The sequence below is a fragment of the Magnolia sinica genome, chromosome 10 (genome assembly GCF_029962835.1).
Source record: "Magnolia sinica isolate HGM2019 chromosome 10, MsV1, whole genome shotgun sequence".
Lineage (NCBI taxonomy): Eukaryota > Viridiplantae > Streptophyta > Magnoliopsida > Magnoliales > Magnoliaceae > Magnolia > Magnolia sinica.
In genome coordinates this window covers 61422011-61435556 of record NC_080582.1, presented here as the reverse complement: position 1 = coordinate 61435556, position 13546 = coordinate 61422011, and positions in this window count along the sequence as shown.

Sequence of the window (13546 nt, the reverse complement as noted above, 5' to 3'; positions counted from 1 at the left end):
TGCCGACGTACGTCCTGCGCCCGATTATTCTCATCGCTCGTTCGAGTAGACGGACCGAGTCTCTTCCCTTTGGCCGCCTCATTTGCAAGATCGCACATGAGTTTGGCTATAGGCTTGGAGCCGAGAAGCCGGTCCCTGTTCGCTATATCAACTTGAGGACCCTTAAGCTGATGGAGGTTGGTTCTGGTCGGCTTGCCTCCGAGGGTGAGGCCGGGTCTGAGAGTGATGATGAGAGTTATGCTGATGGTGGTGCGGAGTCTGAGGAAGAAGCAGAGCAAGACGAGGTAGAGATTGGGGCTCAAGATTCGAGTGATCGCTCTCCTCCTGTGGTGCCAGAGCAGGGCGCAGAGCAGGTTGCCAGAGATGCCCGTCTTACACGGCTTGAAGAAGGGCAAGCTGCTTTACACCAAGAGATGGTGGATCTTCGAGGCTTGGTTAAGCACAAGTTCAAGAAGATGTCCCGGACTTTAAGTCTATTCTGTGTTGCTTGAAGGATAAGGGTGCTCCGCCTCCGTCTCCGACTCGACGAGTAGCATCGTCGTGGCCGTCTTTGCTTTGTTTGGTGTTTCTTTACGTGTGTAGCCGTTGTTGGCTTGTAGTTGGAGTTGTTGTAGTGTGGTAGTGTTAGTGGTTGTAGTAGTTGTGGTTGTTTGTAGTGTTAGATGTTGTTGTTTTCATGCTTTCCTAGTCGTGATTCATGTATTGTTGCACTACTTGTATTGCGACGATTTTGGTTAATGGAATGCATGTGGTTTGTTTTGGTGTTGTGCTGTGTTGTTGTTGTGTGGATGGATTATGTGACTTAGAATCTGACAGGTTGCATCCTTTGATTTAATGTAGGGATGCCTCCTAAGGGTTCGAAGACTTCGGCCCGTCTCTCTCTGATTGAGTCGCTTGCTGGGGTTCCTCCCTTGAGCGATAGCCAGTCGGATCCGCAGGCGAGTCCATCTCGTGTCGGTGTTGGGTCGACACCTATGGCTCCTCCAGTCACACCCTCGGTTCTGGCCGAGCCATGCACCTTCTTACGCTTCACTGTTGATAGGTTTGAGCGAGATGATGTTGTTGATGCGGCAGCAGCAGTTTCGCACCGTTTCGGCGGCAGCGGCAGCGAGGAGTTCCTCTCCTCCATGGTTGGCATCTTTGCTCAGAGTAGGGGAGACTCCAACTGTTTCACCTATGCCTCCATCTGGGAGTGCCGGTGCCAGTGTTAGTGCCAGACATTCGAGCGATTCCAGCGCTTGAGACCTCCTACTTTTGCGGGTTCTCACAGACGAGGAGGCCGAGTATTGGATTGACCGCATCTCTAAGATGCCGAGGCCGTTGCACTGTGCTCTGAGGTTGAGCCGGTGAGCTTGCCACCTTCAGGTTTGAGAAGGAGGCCCGTTTGTGGTGGGACAGTGTGCTTCGCACTGTCGAGGAGGACTTCGTGTGGTCGTGGCAGGCGTTTGAGGCGCGCTTCCACGAGAAGTATTTCCCGGTGACGTACCGACATGAGAAGGAGAGTGAGTTCCTTCGCCTCCGCCTGGGAGGGTTGTCGGTTACGGAGTATGAGAACCGGTTTACTGAGTTGGGGCGGTATGTTCCTTTGATCCTGGGTGATCAGCCGATGAGGATGCGGCGTTTTTCTGAGGGGCTGCGACCTGAGATCCGATCGAAGATTTGCTGTGCCAGCATTTCTTCATATGCGGAGCTAGTGAGCATGTCCTTGCGAGCAGAGCAGGACGGAGATAGAGCGTCCCGCATGCGAGCACCGATGCCTCCTAGGCCGAGACCGGATTTCCAGGGTGCACCTTTCCTTGGCAAGAGGCCGCGTGTTGATTCTCCTCCTTGGCGTTCAGCGCCGCCCGCTCAGCAGATGAGAGCTGATCTGAGATGTTCTTATTGTGGGAAGGTTGGGCACTTGGACCGTTTCTGCTTTTCGTATGCGAGCCGGTGGTTTTACTCCACCGCAGAGGGTTAGCCGTCGGATGCCTCGGTTATTTCTCCTCCTCCTCTTCGATCGGCGCCAGCTCATCCATCCTTCGGACCTGCAGTTCCAGGTTCAAGCCACCTCAGCGGCCCATGGTTCCTCGCCGAATCGTTACCAGCAGGCTCGTGTTCATGCGCTTTCGGCTGAAGCGCTATGTCTGACTTGGTGCCGAGGTCCTTTGAGGTGACAGCGCATATGGAAGGTATTCCGTTTCTGTGCTAGTGGATACAGGGTCCACTACTTCTCTTATTTCTTATGCGGCGATTAGGCGTTTGGGTTTGAGATCTGTTCCTATACGGAGTGACGCTTACTACCGCTACGGGGATGTCCTCTGCCTTGGGCAAGCGTTGTATGGATTGTTTGGTCGATCGGGGAAGTGGATCGATCCGTGTTGATTTGCTAGTCGCACCGCTTTATCACTACGATGTTATTATGGGTATGGATTGGCTCACGAGGATGCGAGTTGAGATTGATTGTGAAGCGAGAGCAGTGACGATCCATGGACCTGAGGGCGAGATTGTTACTTTCCCGGTTCAGGTCAGTTACCCTCTTCGTATTGATTTTTATTCTTCTCTGTTGGAGAGTTCGGCCGAGTCGGCGTTGGTTAGTACGCCGGTAGTTCAGGAGTTTGAAGATGTGTTTGAGTCGATTCCTGGATTACCTCCTCAGCGTGAGATTGATTTTGCTATCGATCTTATGCCTAGTGCGGCGCCCATTTCTTTACCCACCTATCGGATGCCTCCGAGTGAAATGGAGGAGTTGAGGAAGCAGATAGATGGTTTGCTAGAATTGGGTTTTATTCGGCCCAGTGTGTCTCCTTGGGGAGCACTGTTTTGTTTGTGAAGAAGAAGGATGGTTCCTTGCGATTGTGTATTGATTATCGCAGTTGAACTAAGTATCTGTGAAGAATAAGTACCCCTTGCCCGGGATTGATGATCTGTTTGATCGGTTGAAGGGGGCACGGTACTTTTCGAAGGTTGATCTGCGGTCAGGATAATCATTTGCGCGTCAAGGATGGGGATGTGCAGAAGACCGCAGGACCAGCTCCGGTCATTATGAGTTCCTTGTGATGTCGTTCGGTCGTACGAACGACCAGCCATGTTCATGGATCGATGAACAGGGTGTTTCGGCCGTTTCTGTTTCGATTCGTCATTGTATTTATTGATGACATCTTGATTTATTCGGCGAGCCGGGCGAGCACGAGGAGCACTTAAGAGCGGTTTTGGGTACTCTTAGGGAGCATCAGTTTTCGCAGTTCAAGAAGTGTGATTTACGGAAAGAGGAAGTCAAGTTCTGGGACATGTGGTGTCCAAGGAAGGTATAGCCGTCGACCTTGCCAAGGTAGGTGCAGTGCAGGACTGCAGCCCGGTTCGGTTATCGAGGTGAGGAGTTTTCTTGGCCATGCAGGATATTATCGACGCTTTATTCGGGACTTCTCGAAGATTGTCAGATCGTTGTCGTAGGTGACACGGAAGGATTTGAAGTTTGCTTGGAGTGAGCAGGCGGAGTTAGCTTTTCAGAAGCTGAAGGACAAGTTGACGTCCGCCCCTGTGCTAGTATTACCAGAGCAAGGGGTTAAGTATATTATTTATACTGACGCCTCTGGCGTTGGTCTGGGTTGTGTCCTTATGCAGAAGGACAGGGTGATTGCTTATGCTTCGCGTCAGTTAAGGAAACACGAAGAGAATTACCCTACGCACGACCTGGAATTGGCAGCTGTCATCTTCGCATTAAAGCTTTGGAGACATTACCTTTATGGTGAGGAGTTCGAGCTCTTTTGCGACCACAAGAGCCTTAAGTATATTTTCACGCAGCGTGATTTGAATATGAGGCGGCGCAGGTGGATGGAAACATTGAAGGACTTCAAGTTCGATGTTTCTTACCATCCTGGTAAGGCGAACCTTGTGGCGAGATGCGTTGAGTCGCAAGAAGGCTTTGGAGTTTGCGGCTCGCCGATGATAGCAGAGTGGGAGATGTTGGAGTTCGTGCGCGATTTTGAGCGAAGCTTACGGTGGTTGAGCCGTATGAGGTTATCGCACACATTCGTGTACGGCCGTCATCGACGAGAGGATCGTTGCGGCTCGGTAGATGATGAGCTCTTGGTGAAGATGAGGCGGCGGGTTGGTACAGGTGAGAACTCCGACCTGGAGTGTTAGTTCCGATGGGGGCCTACGTTTTCGTGGCGGTTATGTGTTCCCGACATCCCCTGACTTGAGGCGTGAGGTTCTCGAGTTAGCCCATAGTTCTAAGCTTGCGATGCATCCAGTAGCACGAAGATGTATCAGGATATGAGGAGATCATATTGGTGGGATAATATGAAGGTCCAGATTGCTGAATTTGTTTCTCGTTGTCTCACGTGCCAGCAGGTCAAGGCAGAGCATCGGCGACCTCCTGGGTTGTTGCAGCCCATGCCCATAGCTGAATGGAAGGGGATTTCATCTCTATGGATTTTATTTCTGGGTTGCCGAGGACGAGAAGGGATTTGACTCTATTTGGGTGATCGTCGATCGATTAACGAAGTCGGCGCATTTCTTACCGATCGAGTCACTTACTCTGCAGACGAGTTGGCTAGGTTGTATATCAAGGAGATAGTGCGCCTGCATGGAGTTCCCCTGGAGATTGTGTCTGATAGAGACACGCGTTTTACATCTATCTTCTGGACTCGTATCCAGGAAGCGATGGTTGTGAAACTGAAGTTCAGACCGCGTTTCATCCGCAAACAGATGGGGAGACGGAGCGCGTGAATCAAGTCTGGAAGATATGTTGCGAGCTTGTGTTTTGGATTTCAAAGACGGTTGGGATGATTTCTTCAGTATGCCGAGTTCGCGTATAATAATAGTTTCAGGCGAGTATCGGTATGGCTCCCTTCGAGGCGTTGTATGGTCGCCGTGCAGAGCACCACTGGGCAGAAAGTGGTGAGCGTAGTTTGCTTGGCCCCGAGTTGGTGCAGGTGACTTGAGAGAAGGTTGACATCATTCGACGTCGACTTCTAGCAGCGCAGAGCAGGAGAAGAGTTATGTTGATACGAGGCGTCGACCGCTTGAGTTCGTAGTGGGAGATCATGTTTTTCGAAGGTCTCTCCTATGAAGGGAGTTTTGCGGTTCGGTAAGAAGGAAGCCGACGCCGAGATTTATTGGTCCATTTCAAGTTACGGATCGAGTGGGAGCGGTAGCTTACCGCCTTGCTTTGCCCACACCTCTTGCGGGCGTGCATAACGTATTTCATATCTCTATCTGAAGAAGTACGTTCCTGATCCTTCGCATATTATCGGTTGGGAGCAAGTGCAGTTAAGTGAGGATGCCACTTATGTACTGCAACCGACGCGTATTCTGGATAGAAAGGAGCAGGTACTGCGTAGCAAGGTTATCCCTCTCGTGAAGGTGTTATGGTCGCATCATGGCGTAGGAGAGGCTACTTGGGAATCTGAAGCTGAGGTCAAGAAGACCTACCCTCTGATCCTTGAGGATTATACGAAGGTATGAATTTCGAGGACGAAATTTTCTTTAAGGGGGTAGATTGTAACGACCTTGGGAATTTTGTGTTAATCTTTCCTTAAGTAGTTGTTTTGGGGTAATTAGTGCTTTACTTGATTGCTTGTGAAATTCGCATCAATCATTTTAAATTGTATCCGCATGGCTCTAAACGTGCAGATTAGTGAGCGCTACGTTACTCGGAAATCCGGGATCCATCGCTAAATCCAGCTGTTGGGGAATTTTTGGAAGATCTGGATCGGACTGGACGCGCATCGAAAGTCCGATGGCGATGATCTTAGTCATTGCGGTCACCGAGTTGGGCTTGGTCTTCACCTCAAAAATCAAGTCGATCGGATTTCTAGGTCGATTTGGTTGAGTTCGAGTGAAGAGTGTGAGAACGGTTGGAATTTAATAAGCTTTTATGAAATTGAGTCGTTAGCGCGACGATTTTAAGCTATCGACCGTTGGTTTCGACCCAATTTCACCCTCCGATCAGGATGTTGGCCCCGGCATATCCTAGTGCTTGTGGACTTGATGATTTTGTGACCGTTGAATTGAGTGTGGTCCGCCACGGTTGATCTATAGACGGTATGAAAACTCAGCTGACCTAGATCCATGGTCGGTGAGCTTAAGTCCGACCTTTCGTGGTTATAGGCCCACCGAAGTGCTTCGTTGGATCGAGAAAGGCGTACTTTGGTTATAACCTAAGTATACCTTGACCCGGGTTATTTCCATCATTTTAAGGCCTATATATAGTCCTTAAACCCTAGCTCTCATTTCCATACGAATTTTCTCTAACCCTAGCTTGGAGAGAGAGTGGAAAAGAGAGAGTTAGTGAGAGAGATTGGTTGGTGAATCATCTTGATTCTTCCTTGTTCTTCTTCACCTTTGAACCTTTGCTTTGAATCGTTCCTCTGACGATTCTGAGTTCCTTTGGGGTAAGTTAAACTAACACTAAACTGAGTTAGAGCTTAGATTAGACTTGGTGTTGTTGTATCTCATTTCTATCCTTATTTTAGGGTATTCTTGCGCCGTTGACGAAGACAACTCGTCTAAATCAATTCGGCTATTCTTTCCTCGCTTAAGGTGCGGACTTTAAGTGTATAGGTTATGGTTTTCAAGGCTTTCAATCACAGTTAGTGATTTATTCTTGTTATGGATGAGATTTCACATGTCAAATGTTATGTTTACATTGCTTTCCTGATATGCATGTGCTATATTGAGATTTGTGTATTCTAAGTGTATTTATAAAGTACCGTATACGTATAAAATACGCACCTATGTTTGCCATGATTTTTGATCATGTATGTATGCTAGATGCATGTATGACAACTCCTTGGAAGAAGGAATTGTCTAAGTGCATGTATTTCAACATGCGTCATGTATGTTGTTCCATGGATGCTAAGTGTTTGTAGAAATGCATGAATGACCTACGTGTTACTGTGATTACACTAAATGCAGGCGTTGAGAAGTGATTCTCAATACTTCTATGGATGCGCATGATTTCCCTTACGCATTTACATTCCAAGTTATTTAAATTCAAGCATTCCTATGCTCACATTTATGTTAAATTGATATTCTTCAGATGTGTATGTAACATGATTTGAGTTGTTGTTCCATTACTGTTTTACATTCCATATGAATATTTGTCGTAGTGTAGGATGTTTGGGACTATGCCTTAGTCCAGCAAATCGGTAATTGACCCTTTGGTCGTGGTTGAGATTGCTTTCGCCACGTGAGACGCATTAGACGAACCCGAGTCGTATTAGAGTTGGCGGCAGTGGTTTGGCCACGCGGAGTGTTTGCGCACTCTCTGTCGTTCAATTCAACGTGCGCTCGTGCTAGTCGAGTTCGTCAACTAACCCGATTGTCCAGTGTATGTTAACCATGTATGGGCGCTCTTGCTTGAATCTAGGGTACCGAACTTACCAGTGAAATCCTAATAACCATGGTACACCTGATCCGCTAAGACTCATGAGCCGGACATGGTGGTATGGGACACCGTGGTCGAGCCGTCGGCCTACGCTGGGGTGACGAGCCTCCCCGTAGTGCCCAGTGAGCAACTAAACTCGTGAGCCGATGATGGTGGTATGGGACACTATATTCGTGCTGTCGGCCTACATTGATTGGTGACGAGCCCTTTGTAGTGACCTCGAGCAGACCTGGATACCGCAAGGAGGTGACGAGCCGATCTGTGGTAGTAAGGGCATGAAAGGCGTGCATTGATTGGTGACGAGCCCTTTGCTACGACCTCAACTATATGATCGTATGAGATGTCTAGGATTGACGACCCTAGTATGGATCACTGTTTGGATGGTGATATGAGGAAGGTATCTTAGCTTCCCAATCTGCTGTATGAATTGGACTAATAACAACTTGGTAATCATATCCATGCACCGCATTTGCATGTGCTTTGTAGATGTGGCGCACTTTGAGGCGATGTCATGCGTAACGTAAGATGAAGACGCCGAGGGTGTACGCGTGAGGGCACGCATCATATTGCATTCATACCGCATTAACAAGAGTACTTAGGATTTATTTAATTGTCTTGCTTTATCATTATTGTTTGATTGAACTGATAGCATGTTAACCAGAGTGCCTTATTGTTCCACCGAGTTGATCACTCACTCCCACGTTTCGGGGCGGTGTTTCACACCCACCGGACTGCATCTTAGGCCCCGATGTTGCGAGATGTGGATGCGACGCCTCGAGGCAGAGCGGAGCCGGATGACGACGAGGCCGCCTTCTCCTATATGCGGTTTTCGAGACGGGTTCTAGCGAGCCTCGATCCTATTGCGCGGGATCTATGGGATTACTATTTTGGGAACTCGAAATGATGTAACTTGTACTTATAATTTTGATAAATAACACTTTTACACGATCTGGTTGTATATGTAATTCAGGACTTACACTTGTACACATATTTTACTATAAGTCTTCCGCTTGCTTTATTCACTTATCCTGAATCATATCTGCGTTTTGGCTTAATCTATCCCGTGTTTATGTGCTAATACAGTCAACATACATCATTCATTAATTATGTTGCATAAGTGATGTTTTGGAACTCGGGAGCCGAGTTATGCTCGACCCCCGAATTTCAGGGACTTGACCGGCATTCTCACACTACGAATATTCACAGGCATATCCAATGTTAACATGGATTTATGCGAGCATCTCAAGGAGATACAACAACACAGTTGAGGGATTTACGTAATACGATGTGTTCATAGAGCGACTATTTGCGACATTCAATCCTGAAAAAGTGATGTAACACACATGGCGATTTACTTACGTCAATTTTGCACCACGCCAACTAACCCACGAAATTACGTGCTAACTAAGAGGGTTGCTACCCGTAATGCATTACGTCTATGATAAATATTTGAATCACTAGTTGTGATACCTTTAACACATCACTTGCATTGATAAAGAACATAAACTGAATAATGGGGTTTTGGAATATTAAGACACATGCCCAAGCCTTAAAGGTAGATAGCACAATGCTAACAAAATAAGGAGAAGAGTGGCAATAGCCAACTCAATAAAGAGAAAAGTGGCAATGGCCAACTTAACAAGGAGGAGAGTAGGAATGACTAACTCAACAAAGAGGAGAGTGGCAATGGACAAGGCTTGTGTCCATCGCCTCACATAAATTCCTAAAGATCACTCCAACTTAACAACACATCATAATCCTAAAGGGTAAATACTTGTTGATGTTAAATTAAACAATTGCGGGGAGAAAATCATGAGAATAGGTAAAAGGTAAGATAATTCATATTAATTTAAATCAAAGTAAGCTTAAAGGATAAAGACCTCACCTCTAGAAATAAAACCTTATTTCTGGTCTTAAAATAAGGTTGGATAGAACCTAACATTAACTGAATATCAAAGGGAAAAACAGTCTGAGCAGTTGAATGAGGGAGTTTGAACTTAGATGAACTCGATGGAGCTAGGTGCGAATTGATGCAAGACTCGCTCTTCCAACTCAGCGAGTCACTACACAACCCACATGCCCAGACTCTCTCCATCTCTCTCTTCCTCTCTCTCTCTCTCTCTCTCTCTCTCTCTCTCTCGCTTTCTCTCTACTTCGTTAGATGTATTTTCTAGCGGGTGAGGTGGAGTTTTTCTAAGACCCCTCATGTTTCCAGGCATTTCCTACGTAGGTAAAACGCTAGGTGTGCATAAAGTCAAACAGGCTCCCTTGCGTAAGTTGGGTGGTGTCGGTTAGAATGTGGGATTTCTTCCTTCATTCTTACTTAGGGCGTTGAGATGTTCGAAAGGGCCATCAGATGGGTTGTTGCAATCTTGATCTTGGATGCTAGAAGATCTAGAGATTTATTGAAGGAGGCCCCATTTTAACGGTGGATTTATGCTTGGCCCACCTTCTCTCGAGACGGGGCTCTTGAACAAACTTAGATCACCATCTGAACTGTCCTTGCCCATTAGATTGATGGTCGGTATGATTTTCTTAAGAGCGGGACTTCTAGAAGCTATGTGGACAAAATTTCTAGAAGTGCAATTGCATAAGGGAAAATGATGAAGTGCTGTATTCTTCTCTACCTTACATTCCTTTCGGATGACGTGGGTTGAGTCAGAACCTTTCCTCTTAGGCTTTGGACGGTTCGAACTGGAACTAGGTCTGGTTTTCTGTTTTTATGGAAGGACTCTTTATTTTAGAGTCGGGGAGTCTTCTCGATTTTTCTAGAAATCTTTGTTGGAGTCGGATCTCCAACTGGCATAAGTTTGATGGCTAAGATGGTTAGGAGGAGACTTCACACGGATCTCCAACATAAAGGGCAAGAAAACAGATCTTTCCATTTTCGGAGAGATCAGCCGCATGCAAGTGTTTTTATGCTTGAGGTCGTACGCACACCTCTGTGCATTTATATATAGGACCTAAAATTGCAGTTTATACCATTGATACTAAAGAATGAATATAAGGTAATGTCCTAGAAGGGGGTGAATAGGGCTTTACAAATATTTTTTCCTATTTAAAGTCCTAATTGCCTACCTTAAATAATCATTCAATTTTAAAGCAAGTAAGGCAATATAACTCTAATGGCTTTCAAGTCAGTTAGAGGTTCCAATCATATAAAGGCTATTAACGATATGTAGAAATAACAACTAGGATAGTGTTGTGTGCTTGTGTTTGTAATGTGCTTCCTATCAAATCATAACATTCATTCAATCATGTATGAGAAGTTAAAAACATCCAATCATATATAAACATGATTAACCAAATGCGCAAATGAAAATTCCAAACACAAGCATTTATAGCGGTCCAGCTACATGCTTACTCCACTCCCAGCATCCACACTCAATCCCAGAGTGCACCGGATTTCACTATTGATGGTTTTAAAAAAGGTTCGCCAATAACCATTACAGTCCTACACTAAGGACACCAATTTATGCTCTCTGTAAGTGCAAGGGTCGTACACTAAGAACCCACGTTTAGGCCCACTGGCCAAGGTCCCATATTAGGCACCTATGTTTAGGCCCACCGACCAAGGTCCCATACAAGGCACCTATGTTTTAGCCCACCAGCCAAGGTCCCACACAAGACACCTACGTTTAAGTCCACTGGTGAAGGTCCCACACTAGGAACCTAATCGAGTTTGTTAATAACAGACTCTTAGTCTCAATCCTACATGAGGAAAGGGACTAAACTTCAAACTCTTTAACTATGACACTTACTTGTTAGATAGAGTTTTCTATTGTAGCTCGTCTTGGGATGCTGGATCTTCGCGCTCTTGTGCTTGAATCAGCTTCCCAGTGCTCCCCTGATCACACAGCTTGGATTTATCTGTTTGGTTTGGCTTCATGATCAGGAACCTTGCATAAGATGTACCTATAAAGGTGACCAAGGTAATGGGAGTTGGTTGAATCTCCTATCTAGGATAATGAGTGGATTTTCTAAGGGGGTGTTTTGCGCATGACATTAGGAAGGATTTAGTAAGATGGGATTTTAAAATTTTAATTATTACACATGGCATGGATTGTCGCCTGTTAGCATGGGATAAGCTTAATTCCATGTTATGTTTGTAATACGGTGGTACATTGAATGGATATACCCACCATCATTTGAAACTATTGTGAATAACACATATGTGTTATATCCAAACTGTTCATCTATTTTGTAACCTCATTTTATGGCATGGGCCTAAAAATGAGGCAGATTTAAAACTTATGTGGCCCTAAAGAAGTTTTCAACAGTAGGTATTCAATCCCCATTGCATTATATGGTGGGGTCCGCTTGAGCTTTAAATCTACTTGATTTTTTGGCCCATTCTCTAAAATGATCTTAGAAAATGGGTGGACAGTGTGGATATAGCCAACACATCATAGTGGGACCTGCACAACTTGCTAACATTGAGTGGAATTAGCACGAGACCCAATGCAATTCCATCTAATCTAATTCCAAACTTTTCCATTCTTCCCAAACATTGAGTGGAATTGGCATGGACCAAATGCAATTCCATCCCACCTAATCCCATCTAATACCATGCGCCAAACGCCCCCTAAGGGATTCAACCTATGGATGCTCTAGAGTATCAAAGGGCATAGGGTTTTCTTATTGGTTTAGCCTTTGTACTTTAGAGAAAGCACGAGTTCATGGTCTTCATTAATAGGAGCTTTGAATGCTCATAGAAGTGAAAGATCACAATGAAGAAAGAATGAAACTCATATGGATAGAGTCTAAATAGAGTAGGATAATCTTAGGGTACACTAGAGACTCTATGGTGCGTATTTCCACTAATTTTGCAAGTTTTTACAAGCCACTTTTATAAATAAAAAGTTCCAATGGATAGAAAACGACTAGTTTACAGTACTATCGAAGCCAACTTCTGTATCACCAAACTTGCTTCATTGGTATCGAAATATCTTTCGTTAGTACCGAATTAATTTCCTAAGTTGTTGACTGAAAATAGTCCCTTTCGATAACACCGAACTTTGTTTGTCAGTGGCAATCGGTGACACCAAATTAACATTGCAACCTTATTGGACTGTTTTGAGCCCCCTTCGGTAACACCGAAGGTATCTTCGGTGATACCGAATGTGCTATTCGGTGACACCTTCTCCCTATCAAAAGTGGACTGATTTTCCTGTTTTATTCATTTAATATTCACCAACTTGGGACTTGCTTTTGCGAAGACTATAGGATATAGGAAATGAACTTGGACTTGGCTTTAAATAGATAACCTAAGTAAGTTTTCTTATTTGGGTTGAGATAGTCTATTTGCAATGTTTAAGATCGTAGAAGCGGTTCTCTGTCTTTAATATGGCTTTAATGCTTTTGATCTAGTTGCATTGTCAATCTTCAATTGCCAAGAACTCATCTGACTACTAGACACCACTAGTCATATGATTTACAAACATGAGTGCAAATATGTATACTAACAATCTCCCCTTTTGTCAATTATGTGACAAAAATAAACTAACCTATGACTGTGTCATGGTTGTAAGGCCCGTATCCTGATACCATACCGTTCCACCAACTCCCGCGATCCTCTCCATCAAATTTTGGTGACCCGTGACTTATAGACAGTGATTGCACACGACCTTAAGTTGCATCCTGAAGACCTGAGTTAAATCAACCAGAAACTTATACCCTTGCGACCGCACCGTCGCCGCGGTTCCAATGTCATGTCTTGAGTACCAATGCGATACCCAAGCTAGGAGTAGTGGGCCCATGTATATTTTGAGGAAACACCGCACATTATGAATCTTGAGAGAGAAATTCTACCCATCCTTTCACATCAACTAATCAAGTACAACCCATGACTAGCCCATGCCTTTCTTCCCAGCAAGACAAGCAAGCCATTCCCAAAGTCAACTCTCATGTCACTCCTCTTATACCACCATACCTTCCACCCCATCCTTTCTTACACACCCATCCCTCTCTCCTTACATCTCCCATCTTTCCCTCATTCCTTTCTCTACCATTCCCTAACAACCAAGAGAAGAAAAATCCTAAGGAGAGAAAAGAAGCTAAGTGCTAAACCTATTTTCCTACCCCAAATCTCACCATCCAACCATCCAAACTTCATCATCCACCATTAAAAAGAAAGCTTAAGAGTTAAGGATTTTAAGGAGCCAAGAAGAT